At 35.2% G+C, this 17,810-nt stretch overlaps 1 long non-coding RNA gene across 1 annotated transcript; it reads right to left on the bottom strand.

Moving 5' to 3' along the window:
- Positions 1-557: 557 nt before the first annotated feature.
- On the bottom strand, positions 558-3,754 carry LOC140008014 (uncharacterized). The gene is made up of 2 exons (XR_011815430.1): positions 3,324-3,754; positions 558-782 (listed from the first exon to the last, which is right to left on the bottom strand). It is a non-coding gene; the product is annotated as an uncharacterized lncRNA (long non-coding RNA).
- Between the last annotated feature and the right edge of the window lie 14,056 nt (positions 3,755-17,810).

Below are 17,810 nucleotides of genomic sequence, written 5' to 3'. Positions count from 1 at the left end.
TTTCAAAGCAGAATATCTTTAGAAGATATGTGGGCGGAAAATACATTTTATTCCTTTGTACTTTTATCTTGGTTCAAAATCATCACACATGGAGTTCGACTATCAAATCTCGGTCTCTTACCCTCCATAGCCAGTACTAATAATTATCTCAATTCTTTCCACACTTACAAATATAATGATAATTCAAATTCATCCAATCTTTCACTACAAATCTCTCATCCCATATCTTCCTTCAATATAACATCACCTAATTCCTCAGTTTCTTCTGCAAGTCCCAAATAAGAACTCCCAAATAATATATTTTTTTAACCCCTAAGATACAATAGATCCTTGTCACATAATATCCAAATTAATCCCACAGTCAAGCATCCTAAACTTTAAGCCTAGGATACGCTACAGAGATCTGAAGCCTAAGCTCTGATACCAACTGTGACGCCCCACATCTCCCTAAGGCGGACCAAAGGGTATCCGCGGACGCCTGCCCAGCTCACGCCAGGACTCAAGCAATTCCATCCAAATTCAAACCGAACTAAACACTTCGATGAGAGCAACATGAATACAATAATGCGGAAGCGTTCAACTTAATAAGTCACTTAATGTATAACCAGTACATCGGTAAATCATGAAACGACTTAAATTCAAAGTACACATCAGGGCCCAAACTTTTCAAGTTTACAATTTCCAAAAGTACAACCCAAACCAGGGCCTAGTCAAAATATATATAACAGGAGTCTTAACAAAATTCAACGGATGGTTTCTCCATATTTCTCCAAGAGTCGGTCCTGTTAAGGAAAACAAAACTATAGGGTGAGCTAACGCTCGTGAGGCCAAGAACACACATGCAAGCACGTAATCAAATAACAATCCCAACTTTAATAAGTAAAGCCATGTCTTTTCAATAATCAATCTATCAAACAGGAAAAAGTAATCAGAAACAATTCAAGGATATAGTAGCTCTCAGGAGCTAAGTTCCACTCGATCTGTCGATGTCATTCGTATACTTTCCCGCATTGACCCTCCTGTCAACCGGGTCGGTATTTCCATTTCCGTAGATCACCACTTTCTTCCCTCCGTCCACCGTACACCCCAAGGGCCCACAAGTCTATTTTTAGGGCGATACTCGACGAGTATGCCAAGCAAGACCTCTTATTAGGTCGAGCTTATAATCTCATGGCTCGCCCAAGTTCCCGACCAAGCCCATTGCCGGCTCGAGTCTAAGGACGGCCTATGAGTTTGGGCGTCCCCCATTCATTTGGTAGTCGAGGAGATTCACTCCAACGACACAAGCATTCATGACATGACATTGCATTTCATTCATTCATTCAATACATTTCATTCATTCATTCATTCATTTGAAATTAGAACGAGTGCGATAAAGTACGCACCCGCCCTTATTTTTAAAACTCCCAACAAGTATCACAAATAAGCAAGTATCAAATTCATACACTTGACACTCACCGAGCAATTCAATAAGAATTATTTTCTGGGAGTTCAAGTGTCCGCGGTGAGATCCTCTTGAAGGTCTCCTTGCGCGCCTGGCAATTTAATAGCGAATAATCATACAATTAACCCACTTATCAAGAAGATTGTACATTAGTACAATCTAAGGATTATTTCGCAAAAAGGAACCTCAATTACACGTAAATCGAGGTTCAACTTGCCTTTTATCATGTACAATATTATTTGAGTTTTGATCATGAAAATCGTAAACAAAACGTTTAAGAACATCAAAAGAATAAAGAGTTTTTGAAAAACTCTATTTCTTTGAAATTGGAAAATTTTCCAGTTTTATGATGAATCTTTGAAAAATCATAACTCGCTCGGTATAAGTCGAGAATTGGAAAACTTTATACCGTTAGAAACCTCTTAGAGAGTACTATAAGTTCCTAGAAGACACTTTTCCATGAATCGAAGTGGAAAGTGATCAAAAATGGGCTTGAAGACGCAGCTTCAGTTTACAAGGCAGAATTAAGTTGGATTTCGGCCAACTTTGAAAATTCGGCACGATTCGCACGTTGCAAACCGGCCTCTGAAATTTTCAGCTCAATTAGTGTTGCAAGTGAAGTGTAGGACAAAACAAGAGGATCAAAAATCGGAGTTTCGAGCACCGAGATACGGTAGCCCGAAGTTGAGCAAATTCAAGACTGGATGAGGATTTTCCAGATTTGAACCTCTAACTTTAGTAATTCAATTGGGTATCGAAACGAACTTGAATCGGCACCAAAATTGGCAGTATTTCAATACTATATGGAAAGTATCTCTCTATCGAATTTCGGGGAAAAATACCTTCGGCAAGGTAGTTAATGAGCCAACCGAAGTTCAAGAAAATTCCTAAGGCATTCTGCCTTTGACTTTCATTTTCCAAATTTCCAATCGTTTAACCAAGAAGGTTATCCAACCATGGTTCATTTGTAAAATAAGGGTCTAAGATACACCCATAATAACTTTGGTAAGTGTTTAATATCAAAAACATCAACTAACAAGTTCACTCCAAGATTTGGTTCCAAACCAGTCCAACATTAGGGTTTTTCCAAAACAGAGCAGTCCACATGTTTCAGTCACAACTCAGTCATTATAGCTCGAAATCGAGCATGGCTTACGCCGTTGGAAAATACATTCATAGGACTAAAATATCACAGAAGAAATCATTTCCAAATTCGGCGCCCATCTGGTTCAAATTTGGGCATCAAGTTGCTGCCTGAACACTTCATTCCAGATGAACAGAGCAACAGGACAGCGAGCTTAAAACATTTGGTTCGGCTTGGTCACAAAGAATCAGAACGTACATTATATACCAAATTAAAGCTAGGAATGTCTAGTTTCAAACGCCACCAACGGCACATGATTTCGACATCCGAGGACAGAGTTATAGCCAAAATACTACTGCTGGTCAGAGACATACGCGAATCAGTTTCCAGATTTGCTGGTTTCGAAAAAAAATTCATTTGCTCCATCAAACCTCAATATTTTCCAATGAAATTTTTCACACATCTAATACATCCTATAAACATCCAATTCAAGCCATTAAACCATTAAAATTTGGCCTGGAAATGGCCGAACATAGCAGGGGCAAAATCGGAAGTTTTAGCCTCTTACACCCAAAGAAGTTTCCACTAATTACCCATCACTAATGCGTCATTATAATCACTAAACCAACAATATAATCACCATTAATCATCACATCAGCAACAACAACCCAAGTGTGGGAATTCCAAGAGCCCACAATCACATTTTTACACCATAAACAAGTAACTAAGTGCATGCATGAACTTAATCTTGTCATATAATCTCCAAAAGATAAGAATCCATGGGTTGATCATTACCTACTCCTTTGGTTTGCAAGGTCAGAATTTTCGGCCCTCTTGAAGCTCCAAAGAAACCGTGAAAGCTCCCTTCCTCCTTAGCTAGATGTAGTCTCCAAGTGGTTTGCTAAGAGATCTCCAAGTTTGGTGTGATTTGGGTGGATTTTGGTGCATGGATTGAAGATGAAAAATGAAGACAATGGAGAGCTCTTCTCCTTCTTGTTGTTCGGCCAAGTGAGGTGAAGAGAGAGAGAGTGCTGATGCAATTGGCTTCCAAAGGAAGATTCTTTGTGTGGTGCAAAATGCACCTCAAAGTCAACTTGAAATAGTGCAATTTAGGGTGCGTTTGGACTCGATCTTTCTCGCGCGTTTGGTTCACTAGTGCACTAAACCTCCAAGGCATATATATTCTTGTAATTATTATTCACTCTTAATTGTCCCGAAATAAGGGTCTAAAGTCCTTCAATTGAAGTCGCGCGTGTGAAAACGCGTACCGTCAAATTTAACGCTATAACGCGAAACTTTCGAAAAATTCTTATAACGATTGCACTACTAACTATCACTTGAATATTTATTCATAAAATTACCTATTTTAGGACCATAGTACAAGCCCCCAATATTCCAAGCTTATCGGCTACTACGCGGATAAAATCTCCAAGTACTATTCACTATTTTTACTAAACGCGCTCTAGGAAGTTAATTTTCGAAACGAATCATTTAAAAAAAATATAACGAAGTTATATTATCATGCGTTTAGGTCTCATAAGACTAGAAAATATTCCTTGGAAATAAAAATCCAATTAAATAATTTATTAAGCCATAAATTAGGCATAAAATAATAGTTTTTGCGAGTCCTCACAATTATGTGTAGTTTTATTTATTTTTTTTTTTTGAAGGAGTTTCAGATTTAGTCCTAAAATATTGCAGGTTTGCTTGAGAATCTTTCATGTGTAAGTTGATGTGATAATTTTGGCATTCTTGTTGGGATGATAATAGGTTGATTGGGTGACAAATTCAAGAGTTTGAAGGACTTTCATTCCATTTATTTTATGGATTAATCTTTTATACATTGACAATGTATACACTTTCACTATTAGATGTATGATATATAATTTGAATTTGAATTTGAAACCTAAATTTTGCATATGTGTCGTGTCATGCATCCTACCGCAATAGTGTATACACTAACAGTATATATAAAATTTTGTATATGTGTAATTCAAATTTGAATTTAAAACCTAAATCTTGCATATGTGTTGTGCATCTAACCATAATAGTGTATACACTGTCAGTACATATAAAATTTACTTTTATTTTATTAGGTTATTCTCGAACACTAACCTTTAAACCTAAATGGCAAATAGATGGTAATGCAAATATGGAATATTGTTAGTGTAGTAGGCCTTTTCCATAATTCCACTTTAAAGCATCATCCAGCTTTAACTAGAAGCAGAAATATTACGGTCCACACGGTTGGTTTTACAGCCAAATACAAAACGAGAAGACAGCTTGCAACTGTTGGATTTCAGCCAAGTGTAGGATAATGAAAGACGGGAAAAAAAAAATTTCAACATAAATAAGCTGCTGATCCAGTCAACCAAGCAATTGTCAAGAGAAATTATTACTATAATAAAACACAAGGGTGCCAAAGTGTAGCATGTGCAAATCCTGGTGGAAATTTGTTTTAGCTCTGTTGTTTTAGTCCATCAACATGGTTTTTGGTTTTGATGGAACTGAACCAGTCTTCCAATGATCTAAACAACTGGCCCTCATTAACATGAATCTAGAATTTTGACTGTTTCTTGCAAAATAAACAATTTGCCCAGCCTTGCTAGTAAACTTATTATACTACCAAAGCCACACGGCATATTAACATAAACAAATTCTCAAAGTACTAGAAAAATGTTAGGCAATTGGATAGGAATCCAGCAATTTAGATTATGGCAGGACTATGCATGGGAGACTTGGACTTGGAGTATACAATTCAAAACTTTTATCATATAATTAGCCGTCTTTTAGTTGTAATTTCTTAAGAATTCATATAGTTCCTTTTAATATCTAAAAAAGAAATACACATATAAATGAGTGAGATGTATAAAAACCTCAGACAATTGTTTCATATGGTTAACCGGCCGCCTTGCTTTATTATTTGTTTCTCAAGTATAGAGGATTGGATTCCATTTCAAACCACTTGTTATAAATTTCGATGGAGGGGTTTAGGGTCATAATTGAATTATCTAAGCAAATCATGGATTCATTGACTTCAGATTGGTCAATCTTCCTTTCTTCTTGAAGCCAAATGTTTTATACCCAGAGAAAAAAAAAAAGAAGGTTGAATGAATGGTAGAAAATTAATATGCCGCCAATGAAGTTGGGCAAGTTAAATACAAACCGAGACATTGGGCCACTTTTTTTGAAGCAATGTTGCATGAACTAAAGCTAACAAGCTGGGCCAGTTATATAAAATTAGTGGGGGATGTCGGATTTAATATTCCAGCGTCACCTATTGCTCTTCATTTCAGTCAAGAAAATTGGTAATGCTTGTGGGCTCACAGAAGCCTGTCCTCGAGCAAATTATACACAGGTCTAGACGAAGCTGATGGTGGAAGTTTCGAAAGCATGGCCATCTTGAGTTGTAGTATTTCAAACTACGTCAGGGAAAAAACAAAAAATCCAAGTTATAGAAAATCCATCTCGAACTAATTTAACAATCAGATTCAACTTTTTTTGGGAAGGTAAGGTACATTAATAAAAGAAAGAAGGGTAAAGTACACAAAAACTCCTCTATCAATTTAGCAAAAGTCAATATAATTTCAAGAAAGGATATTGCAAATAGGACTGTTAATAAAGTCGAGTTGGCCTGAGGCTGGCCCATCTGCTTGTAAAAATTAATGGCTGGGTTGAAGTGATACACGGGATGAATTCTAGGGCCTGTTTGGAAGCTAGTTTTTTGGACAAGTTTTTTACCTACAAGTTTTTTAACAACTTTTGCTACAGGAACCCAAAAAAACCTTCTCAAAGTTTTTCACCTACACACTTCATAATACCCAAAACACAAAAAAAAAATTCAACACACCGAAAAAATTCCCTTCCCTTTTTTTCTTCTTCCACCCCAATCCCAACCCACCACCACTGCCGGTGTCGACCACCACCGCCGTTTCGTCCCCCATCCTGCGGAGATGCGCCTAGCTTGTTGATGGCTATGAAGAAGGCGCACGCTGGGGAAAGGGCAGGAGGGAGGGGGTCGCGCTTGGTCGGGCTGGGGAAAGGGCGGGGGGTTGCGCCTGAGTCGAGTTGGGGAAAGGGCAGGGGATGGCGGGGGGAGGGGGTCGCTGGCAGAGAGGGGTGGCGGGGGGGAGGGAGTCGTGCTGGGGAAAGGGCAAGGGGTGGCGGGGGGGAAAGGGTAGGGGGTGACGGGAAAAGGGGGTGGCGGGCAGAGGGGGTGGCGAGAGGAGGGGGTCGCTGGTAGAGAAGGGTGGCGGGGGAGAGAGTCGAGCTGGGGAAAGGGCAGGGGGTGGCTGGGCACAGGGGGTGGTGGGGGAGGGAGTGGGAGGGCAGAAGGGAGGAGAAGGGGAAAGGGAGGAGAGGGGGTGGCGGGAGGTGAGTTGGTGCTGGGAGGTAACAGGGAGGAAAGAAAGAAAGAAGAAGAAGAAAAAGGAAGAAGAAAAATGAAGAAGAAAAGAAGAGAGAAAAGAAAAGAAAAAGGAAAGAAAGAATAAGAGAAAGAAAGAGAAAGAGAAAGAGAAAAAGAAAGAAAAAAAAAAAGGAAAAAAAATTTTCACCTTACAAAAACTTCTACAAAATTTTTCACTTTACAAAAATTTCTACAAAAAAATTTTTTACCTTACAAAAACTTCTACAAAATTTTTTCAAAAACTTCTACAGTGCACTACAGTAAAGTTTTAGACAAACTATCAAAAAACTCAGGTTCCAAACAGGCCCTGGAGCTTCAAATTGCCTCCCTGTCTTATTTTTTGTGGTTGTTAAAGTACAATTTTTGGTCAATGTTCATGGAAGAAAATAACAAGCTTTTAAGCCATGAAAATGGAGAGAAAATTTTCCTTCTTAATCTAAACAAAATAAATTTGAAGATATGATCTGCCACAAATTCCTTAAAATGCTGGAAATACAGAACGAAAAAGGGTGAAATGAGCCATATGAACACATTTTTGTTATGTCTTTCTTTTTTTTTTAAATTATTTCTACCAGCGGAGGAATGAAATTTTAAAAGATGGGAATGGGAAAGAAGGATTAGATTCCAGAGCTTTCAAATTCTAAAATCTCAACCTTAACCACTATACTTCTTTTTTAATCTAATACATCATTTATACTAGTGTGCCTACACACACAAGAAAAATATGCAAATTAAAAAAACACGTGTCCATATTCCTCTTAGTCTAAATTCATAAGTAGCTGATAAAGTTTACTCCTTAAAGGATACAAAAAATTCCGGAAAGAACTATTCAAAATCCCAATTTTCTTTGTTCCTTTTGTCTCTCACCTTTTATTTTCTTTCCAATGCTCTTCCATTTATAAAAAAAAAAAAATCCAGCATGCCTTTTGAGGATTGTGAGGACCCGAAAATTATTTTAAATTTCCTCTTATTTTTTGAAAAATTAATTTATATTTCCTTTTAATTTTACTTTACTTACTCATTTGCTAGCCTTAATTTGATAGTGATTTTAAAGATTAATTTAAGATTTTTATCATTTCCCTTTTTATATTTTAGCATATGTTAAGTTTTGTAGAGTATTAAGATAGTTTGACCGACTAGTGAGATGTGTGCGCTATATTTGGTGGACGAGAACAAGTGTGGTACTAGAGGGAATATGTGATTAAAAGTGTTAAGAGTGTATTAGAGGAACACAAGATAGATTAGCTATAAGAGACACAAGAGAGACAAAGGGATAGACATGAAACCATAAGCCGCCAAGCTTCCATTGACCAAGACTTTTCTCTAGTCCTTATCTTGCATTTTAACCAAACTTTTCTCCATCTTTTCATCATCTTGAACGAAATTTTGAGAGCAAAAAGAGGAGAGGAAAGCCTTCAATTTCTATCTTGATTTCTTGCTTGATTCTTGTGAAAATCAACGTGAAACTCGAATCCACTTTGATCAATCTTGGGGAAAGTTTCAAGGTGAGATTGGTGGAGCTTTTCGGAGGAAGAGAGTTCTTATATTGCAACTTATTTTGGGGGTTTTGAGGTATTATACTAAGAATCTCTCTTTTTCCTTCTTATTTTGCCATTTAAGCAACATATGACTTGATTATGATGGATTTTATGGAAGATTTCATGGTGATAAGTGACTAATTTACTTAATAATTGAATGACATTTTATGTTATTTTTAGTCACTTTGGTTATATTATTGGAAGAAAATGAATCATTTTGGCTATAATTGGGGAAAAATGTCTTAAGTGATTAAATGAGGTTTTTATCGCTTTGTACTTGCATTTTGTGCATTTTTTACAACTTTGACACATTTTCGTATTTCGGCTATAACTTGAGCTACAGTGATCGGATTGTGATGATTCCTAAACCAATTTGAAGATAAGAGATAGATCTACAACTTTGGTGAAGACATCAAAAAGTCCAGTTTAAAGGTTTTCTAGGTCAAAAAGCCGAATTACAGTATCTAATTTCTGTTAGTTGAAGCTCGAATAGGGCATTGAGCAGTTAAAGGTATTTCAGTCATTTCTCAGCCTACACAAATCCAAATGAGGTGATTCTTAATGCATTGGAAAGCGAACTCAAAGGGCTACAAGTTTTATGTTTTGATCAAGAGTTAAATCAGCTTCTATCATCAAGAAAAGTTCATTTGAAGTTGAGGCAAAATCAGAGCAGAGCTGGAAATTGAACAGAAATTGCACAAAAAGGTCACTGTAGCAATCCGGTTGGAACTTGGCCGGATTTCTGGCAGGATTGTGGTCAGGAAAGGCTGCTCTCTATGCGGACAACTTGTTTTCACCTCCAAAAAGTGACAACTAATGCTAGACATGTGACAACTACTACTAGCTGTAAGGGGAAGGTGTAAAACCTCATTTCTTGACCACCTTTATCTATATATAGCCAAAAGAATTGCAAGATTGAGAGGAGAGACATACGGGAGAAGCTTGGAGTTTGCAGAAATGTTGCTCATCCATTTTCTGAGTGTTAGGTTAGTTTAGTATAGAAGAGTATAACTTATCCACTCTCGTATATTGGCTAGATTAGGATGAAGATAGAGATGAAGAAGGAGGAGTTGAAGCTCAAGTGACATGGGTTATCTCTTCTCCAACTCTTTATCTTTTGTATTGGATTCTTAAGTGTAGTTAATATGCAAGTTCTGATTTTGTGTTTATTATGTATCTTTAAAGTTTATGCCTTGGGTTTGGTTGAACTTTCTATAATTGTTAGTGTTCATTATTTGGTTATTTGAAACTATTATTTGAGTAAGTTATTTAGCACTTTATGCTCTTTAAATCATGATTAATTTGGTACCATTGATTGTGATTATCTAAGGTGTTATATCCACAATGAAAATTGAGAATTAACACTGGTTCAAGAAGTACTAAACATAGGGAATACACTCACGAGAGTAGAGGTACACCTATGTGGTTGTAGTGATTCATTTCATATAATTTCACAGAAGAAATGAACTTGTAGCTAATTTCATAACCATGAGAATAGGTATGGATTAGTTATGAGTATAATTGATTCACTACGAAAGTAGGATTCATATGCATAAGGAAATTACATCATAACTAGCCAAGATAGTAGTTTTCAATGATCCAAAAATAGCACTTGCATGAGTAGTGAGGAATACCATAACCTAAGGAGCTTTCATTTGTGATTATCTTGCATAAGTTTAGCATAGTTTTATTTCTTTTAATTCATCGATCGTCTAAATAATAGAGAAGCTTTAGTAGTGCCGGTAATTGTTCAATCTTCCTCGTGGGATCGACCCGATACACGTCCTAAACTACTAATTTGACCTGTATACTTGCAGTCAAATGGGTGTAAATCGGATTTTAACTTGTACGTATAGCAAAAACCCGTCACATGGTTTGCTTACTAGCTAGTAATTTTCAACTTTGAAATGTATTGGACAACCTTGATATGAATGGTTTAGCTTTGATATGAGGCTGGATGAACTTATAAGCTTTGGAATGAGATTTTCTAACTTTTATGTACGATTTTCCAGCTTTAGTGGTTAATTTCCAGCCTAGGGTTTAAATTTCCAACTTAGGGTTATGATGTATATATGTGCTAGGGATATGTTTAAATTAGTTAGTCTTGTGGTTGAAATAAGGACCCTTTGTAGTTTATACTTTGTGGACTTGTTTGGAGCTGTTTTGCTGTGAAACTTCAGCTTTGGAATTGAAGGGAAAAATCAGGGAAAAATAGGGGACATGCTGGCCTTTTTTTTTTCTTGTAGTTCATGTGAGTGGAAATAAGGATTGAGGTGTGAACTTAGAGCATTTTGTCTTCCTCTTGCATGTGATTTTACTCAAAACACTTGTTACAAGCTATTTCTTTGCATGTGTATTAGTTTTGAGCCAAAACAAAGAGGTTTAAGAAGGGAAAAACCTAGTTTTCCAAACTAATAGTTTGCTGGAAAATTTTCGCTGGAAGCCCTGCGCAACTTTGGGAAATGTACTATAACTCCGTATAGAAAAGTCGAAATTGAGTTTTGTTTATTGCGTTTGAAACTAAACTCATAGGGCTTTCAACAATGTGAAGATCAGGGGTTGGTTCAACTCCTATAAGTACCAACAAATCTGCAAAATTTCATAAAAAACCATGACTGTTCTGTCATTGCTCATGAGACAGCAGTGAGTTTGCACTGAAAATTTGACTAACCTATGAGTTGAATTTCATGAAAATGTCTTCTAAAGTCTATTAATGCTTCGAGTGTATTTTCTAACAGTGTAAGTTTTGTGATTTTTTGACCTACGGAACTCAAATTATACTTTTTCAAAGAATGTCGCATGGTACAAGAATGGATCCAGCTTTAATATGTGACCTAGGAATTAAACTGATCGAGGAGAATGGATCGATGAGTGCTATTATGGATTGGTTAGGGTTTCTATGGTTAGTGGTTGGATTGTCCTACATGTTGGAGAAGCTAGTACTGCAAACCTATCTCCTTTTAGTTTGGTTCTTGATTGACTACCTTACCTTGATTACTGGCTCTGACTCCCACCCAGAAGTCGAGTCTTGTGATGATTGCTTAAAATTTTTAACAATAGTGAGGATGCGCTGCTTCAGGTGTTGTGAATCATGTAGTAGAATGTGCTGATGAAGTCCAGCTTTAATTGCAATTCGTGCATAGCAGTCATTGTTCACAGAAGTTGACCTTAAATCTGTTAATAATCCAGAAGACAAATTGGGATGCTCATTATGGAGGTGCATGGTGATGAGATAATCCACCACCACATCCTCAAGAAATTCTAGACGCTGCAAATTCCATTGAAATGGGAACATAGGTAAACATGAAAGATCCACAATAATATCTTTACTAGAAGGCATGCCAGTGATATCTTCTGCAGTATGGAACTATTGACAAATTCAAACTAGTGCATGATATAAGGATCATGTAAGCAATCTAGCTATTGAAGAACCAGAACATGCAAACCCCTCCTATGTAAATTTTCCCAACAAACATAGTTTTGCACTTAATCAAGTAATCATGTGCGGAAGACATATATCTCTGACAGGGTGTCAGCCTGTGCAATAATAAAACCTGCTCAAACTAAAAGTAATTTCTGTAGACAGTGGTAAGTAGGGTCGAATCCACAGGGACTGGGTGTAACTGTTTCTTTTCAAATTCACAATAACTAGGGGTCTTTTTGTGTAGAAGGTGACAATCAAATAAATGCAAATAAAATCCAAGAAACTACTAAAAATTTAATAACAATTTACTAAAGTCAAATGAATGATAACTAATGATCTAACTAAGAAATAACTTCAGCAATGGTTCACCTAATTGATCATCGATGTACAAGCAATTCCAATTATTTATTAATAAATAAATTATAACTGCCAAACAAGTGATGACAGTCAACCCCTCCTTACTGTGTCGGTGATTAAGGTACGCCCGTTAATCACTGCTCTAATTGAGAAATAATTCTAGGTACGCCCATAAGATTTAATTTTTTAATTGTCTTACATATTAGAGGAGGTCTATTCTAACCAAATAACGCACTACCAGGGTTATTTTAGATTAGCCCGCGTATTTTCTTGACATAAATATAATCATGCCAGTTGTTACTATTTTGAAGCAATTAAACAATTACGGATTTAATACCTCAATTGACAATAGATTATTAAATTAACTAATTATCCGGATCCAAGACAATCAATCAATTCAATAATCACAAGTACTGCAATCAAGAAATATGCGAATACCAATAAATAAAAAGGAAAGGATAAAATTAAATCGATTTCACAATTTTTAGGCGAACCAGAGCTTCCGTTGTCCCTTGACTAGAGTGAAGAAATTAATTCATATTTATGCGTAAAACCTGTACGAATTTGGAGAAAGAGCCGCGGCCATCAATTGAAAAATGGGTAAATTCAATTCGGTCAAAAGGATAAAGAAAAGCAAAGGTACAGGAGATGATTCAATGTCTTCCTAATTGCTCCTAGCATCGGAGGAATGAAAAGAAAACTACTAAGAGCTAAACAACAAAGAAAAGTCAAAGGCTAAGCCATCTACATAGTGCTTCTCCTCTGCAATTTTTATTTCATATCTAAGTAGCTTCTTGCTACTGTGCAGTGGCTCCCCCCCGAGAGGAAGAAGACTCCAGCCCTTCGTTCCTTTTCTTCTTTTATGCTGTCTTCCGTAAATCACCAAAAAGGACTTGTGTCTCATTGTTCCAAAAATACCCCTGAAGCCTTCCATTTGAATTCTTTCCCGATGACTGTCAAATTGGCCTTGGTTGTGGTGTTTTCGATCTACTTCCTGAAATAAATGCAAAATACTAAAAGTGAGTAGAATCCAACAATTAATCCACATCGAGTCAGGTAATATGAGAAATTAATTATAAAATAAATGATGAAATTGCACCCTATCAATTCCCCCCACACCTAAACCATGCTTGCCCTCAAGCATAAGAAAAGTAAACAGACACCAAAATTTGATGATGGCTATTACTCTAACTACCAAGTTGCCAAGATACCAAGAAAAATAATAATCAAGCATCAATGGCCAAGTCCAAGGAACATCACTCCGGTTAGCTTGTAAACCATAAACTCTTCCAATTTTAGGTTAACTAATCTAAGAAAAAGGAGTGGTCGCTCAACATTTATCAGTGAATGATCCAACTATTAACCAAAATCTCAACATTAAATCCATAAATCGACAATCTGACTTTTATCACACATTAACACAACCCTCAATTTTTTTCATATTTTTCTGTTTTTTTTTCAATAGTAACACAAGACTTAGTCTTATAGCCATGGGAGTCTTTTGACGCGAACTCTAACATTTGTCAGATGAAAGAGCCCGGTTACTCAGCTTCTATCGCCACGTGACCACGTACTCATAGCAATTACTACTTTTTGACGCGAGAATCGACACTTTTGATGAAGATCCCCGGTTACTCGGTAGTAAAGACTAGCGGAGTACAGTAAACTCTTATTCACAGCTAAATAACACAAAAACTCAATACAACACAAAAATCAAAAAAAAATTTGCATCAGTTAGCCTCATTTTCATATATGAAAAACTAAGGTTAATAACTGGACCAATTCACATGAAAATGCCAACAATCATTTCCTATGCCTAGGAAAGTTAACCAGAAATTACAAAAGTCACATAGCCTTCGATATTTACCAAAGAGATATTCTTAAACTCAACCACATCCACTTGATACACTTTTATTATTAAAACTTGGCAATAGCAGAATTAAAGTCAACAATCCAACATCAAACTTTGGTATTCATAAAAAAAAAAAGTAAACTAAGACTAGACAAATAACAAACTAAAAATAAAAGAAGAACATCTGAAAACTAAAAACTAGAAAAACTAGCACAGCTGTCCGATTCCCCCTCCCCCCACACCTAGATCTTACATTGTCCTCAAATGGAGGGATTAAAGCAATTAAAGCAAAAAGGACAACGAAACTTCCCTCTCAAGTGGCTACAGGGTAGGCGGGGACGGTGGAAGGAAACCGATGTAGTGGAAGTACGCGCCCAAGTTCTGAGACATCATAACTCAATTCAACCAGCAAATGCAAGACTCTGTACACCCAAAATCTCAACAAATTGCTCCAGTTGGCCAGTTAATGCCTTAACTCAAAATCGGCAATTCCAGCAATAGCAGTTTAGAAATTTGACAATGATAACTCAATTACAAACTCTCAGCTATTAGTCAGGCAACCAACCCAATAGAAGCAACAAAATCAAGGCTAATTACCCCAACCAGTACCACTGGTGTGCCACACAGTTAATGTAAAATCTCAAACAGTCAACCCAAATCACTTGATATCCCAACCAATAGCAAATGGCACCAGAAATAAGAAGGAATCAAAATGGCAACCACCGTGCATAGAACTCCCAAACAATTCCCAAATAATAGGCTTAAAATCAAGCAAACCAATCCCACTAGTGCAATACAAGGCAACCAAGTAAGCAAGGGCAACAAGAAATTAAAATAACAATAGTCCAGAAAATGACGTCCCAAAAAAAAATTGAACTAGCGATTGGGAGCATATAACACTACAAGAAAATTAGTCATCAGTGACAATTTTTCTCTGTGACGAAAAAAAGTTGTCACAAAAGAGGATCCTTTATTGACGACTTTCTAACTCGTCACAAACCTCTAATGGGAGCCAACTCATTTGTGACGACTTTTCTGCCAAGATTTAGCAAGAGCGCGGGAGTGTTTAGAACACACAATAGTGACGACATTAAGAACATCATCACTATTGCTTGGCCTATTTACGGACGACTTTTTGTTGTCGTCACTGATCACTAAAAAAAAAGTTATTAGTGACAACATTTTTTAGTGATGACAATAAGTCGTCACAAAAGGAGTTTCGTTAGTCGCGACACCTAAAGTTGTCACAATTGCATCAAAACAACTAAATGTTTAGTGACGACCTGTTATTTTCGTCACAAACTACACTGCAAGAAATATGGTCATTAGTGACAACATTTTCTAGTGACGACTTCAAAACGTGGTTGTTTAGTGACGACAAGGAAAATTGTCATAATTGTTCAAAGCAACTAAGTCTTCAGTGACGACCTTGAGAAACGTTGTCACTAAAATGATCTATATAGTGACAACTTCTAATATCGTCACTGTCATTCTACCGATTCGGATTTAGTGACAAGAATTAATCGTCACTGTTTAAAGTACTTATTTCTAAGTCACTTTCATTAATTCTACTGTGCCACCCTAACTTTTGCGATTTAGCCCCAAATGTTGTAAAAAATTTCATTAATTCCATTATGATACCTTAACTTTTACAATTTAGCCCCATATGTAGTACACCAATTTCTTTAATTCTATTATTACTCCCTAACTTTTGTAATTTAGCCCCATATGTAATTCACCAATTTCATTAATTCTACTATAGCACTCTAACTTTTGCAATTTAACCCCCATATGTAATACACCAATTTTATTATTTCTATTATGGCATCCTAGCTTTTACAATTTAGCCCCTATTTTTTTATTAGGAAATTACGAATGGTATCTTGATAAACTATGCATAAATATTTTATAATTTTCTCAAACTTAAGTAATAATTTGTTATAAACTCTAAAGATATATATTTCATTATAATAGTTATAAGACAGGCATGTCTTTTTATCAATGGAATAAGAAATTTATGCCAGATTTATCCTTTGTACTACATGCCATGTAGTATTAGCAAAAGAATAACAAAGTATTACAAAGTAATTAATAAAATAGCCTTCAGGGAGTGTAGTTTATGGGCAAATGAGCATTATCTATTCAAAGTACCAACTTTTTATGGGCATTTTACTCTCAAACATATAATTTATGATAAATTTATAAATGTTTGTAAGTAAAATTCAAAAAGTGTTACACTGATTTCTTACAAAACGAAAACTGGCAGGTTATCTTTTCAACATAAATTAAATTTTATAAAAAAAAAAGAAATGGCCCATAAAGTACCAACTCTTTGTGGGTTTCCTCCATTACATGAACAAATATTCTGCTCTTTATGGGTATTTCACTCTGAATCATTTAATTTATGTTAAATACATAAATGTTTGTAAGTAAAATTCAAAAAGTGTTGCACTAATATTTTTATGAAAGGAAAAATGGTAGGTTTTGTATTTAACATAAATTAAATATGTGAAAGCAAAAAAAAAAAAAAGAAATTACCCATAAATCTATGTCTTGCAAATCTATACTAGTAAAATAGTTTCAAACAAAATTAAACATTAAAATAAACTGTAATTTATACACATTAAAATATCTGTAATTTATACACATTTTGCAACTACTACTTTGTGTTTTCTCTGTAATGAATTTTTTAACTATTGAAAACTTAAGTTTTGTCTTGCAAATCTATACTAGTACCATAGTTTTAAACAAAATTAAACATTAAAATAAATGTTTGAAAAAGAATAAAAGTACATTTATCACTTGCAGTAATGTAACAAAATTTTCTCAACCATTATCAATATTTTCACAAAAGTATTAAAAACTAGCAATTGACAATATTAAAAACTAGCAATTTAATTAGTGACGACTTTTCTTGTCATTATAATCTTGAATAAATTAGTGATAACATTATGTCATCACTAAATTTTCTTTGATTTTGACTTAACAATAATGTCTTATTAATAGCATTTGATTATTTTTAATGAAAGTCTGTTATAACCATAGAATTTGACTTTCGTTATTTTCAATTAATGATGTACTTTAGTGCTGCAATTATAAAAAATTGCAGGGCAAAATATTTGCAAATTATAAAAGTATATTTTCACTTATATGTAATTAATAAATTTTGCCACCTATATTGATGAAAATTTGTGTTTTTTACTAAAAAATAAAGAATAATACTATAGCAATAAAATCTCTGCTTCAAACCAAATTAAAAATAAAAAAAAGCATGATGATTGGTCTCAAATGTTGGGAAAATGATTATTTTTATTGAAACTATGTTATAACCATATAATTTGAGTTTAATTATTTTCAATTACATGATGTTCTTTAGTGCTGCAATTATAAGAAATTAGTATAAAATATTAGCAAATTATAAAAGTACATTTTCAATTATATGAAATTAACAAATTTTGCCACCTATGTTGATGAAAATTTTTATTTTTTGCTAAAAAATAAAGAATAATACTATAGCATTAAAATCTATGGTTCAAACCATTTTACAAATCCAGAAAAAAACATGATTTTTGGTATCAAATGGAGGGAAAATGAGTGAAGTCAAAATTTTGATCAAATCATAGTGAAAGTGCCGCGCAACAAAAACAATATCCAAAGCAAAGCAAAGACCAAAGCAGCGAAACACATTCTGAAAACAAAAGCA

This window comes from Coffea arabica, chromosome 6c (genome assembly GCF_036785885.1).
Source record: "Coffea arabica cultivar ET-39 chromosome 6c, Coffea Arabica ET-39 HiFi, whole genome shotgun sequence".
Lineage (NCBI taxonomy): Eukaryota > Viridiplantae > Streptophyta > Magnoliopsida > Gentianales > Rubiaceae > Coffea > Coffea arabica.
Note: the sequence above shows the minus strand (reverse complement) of the source record. Positions and strands in the feature narration are given on the sequence as shown.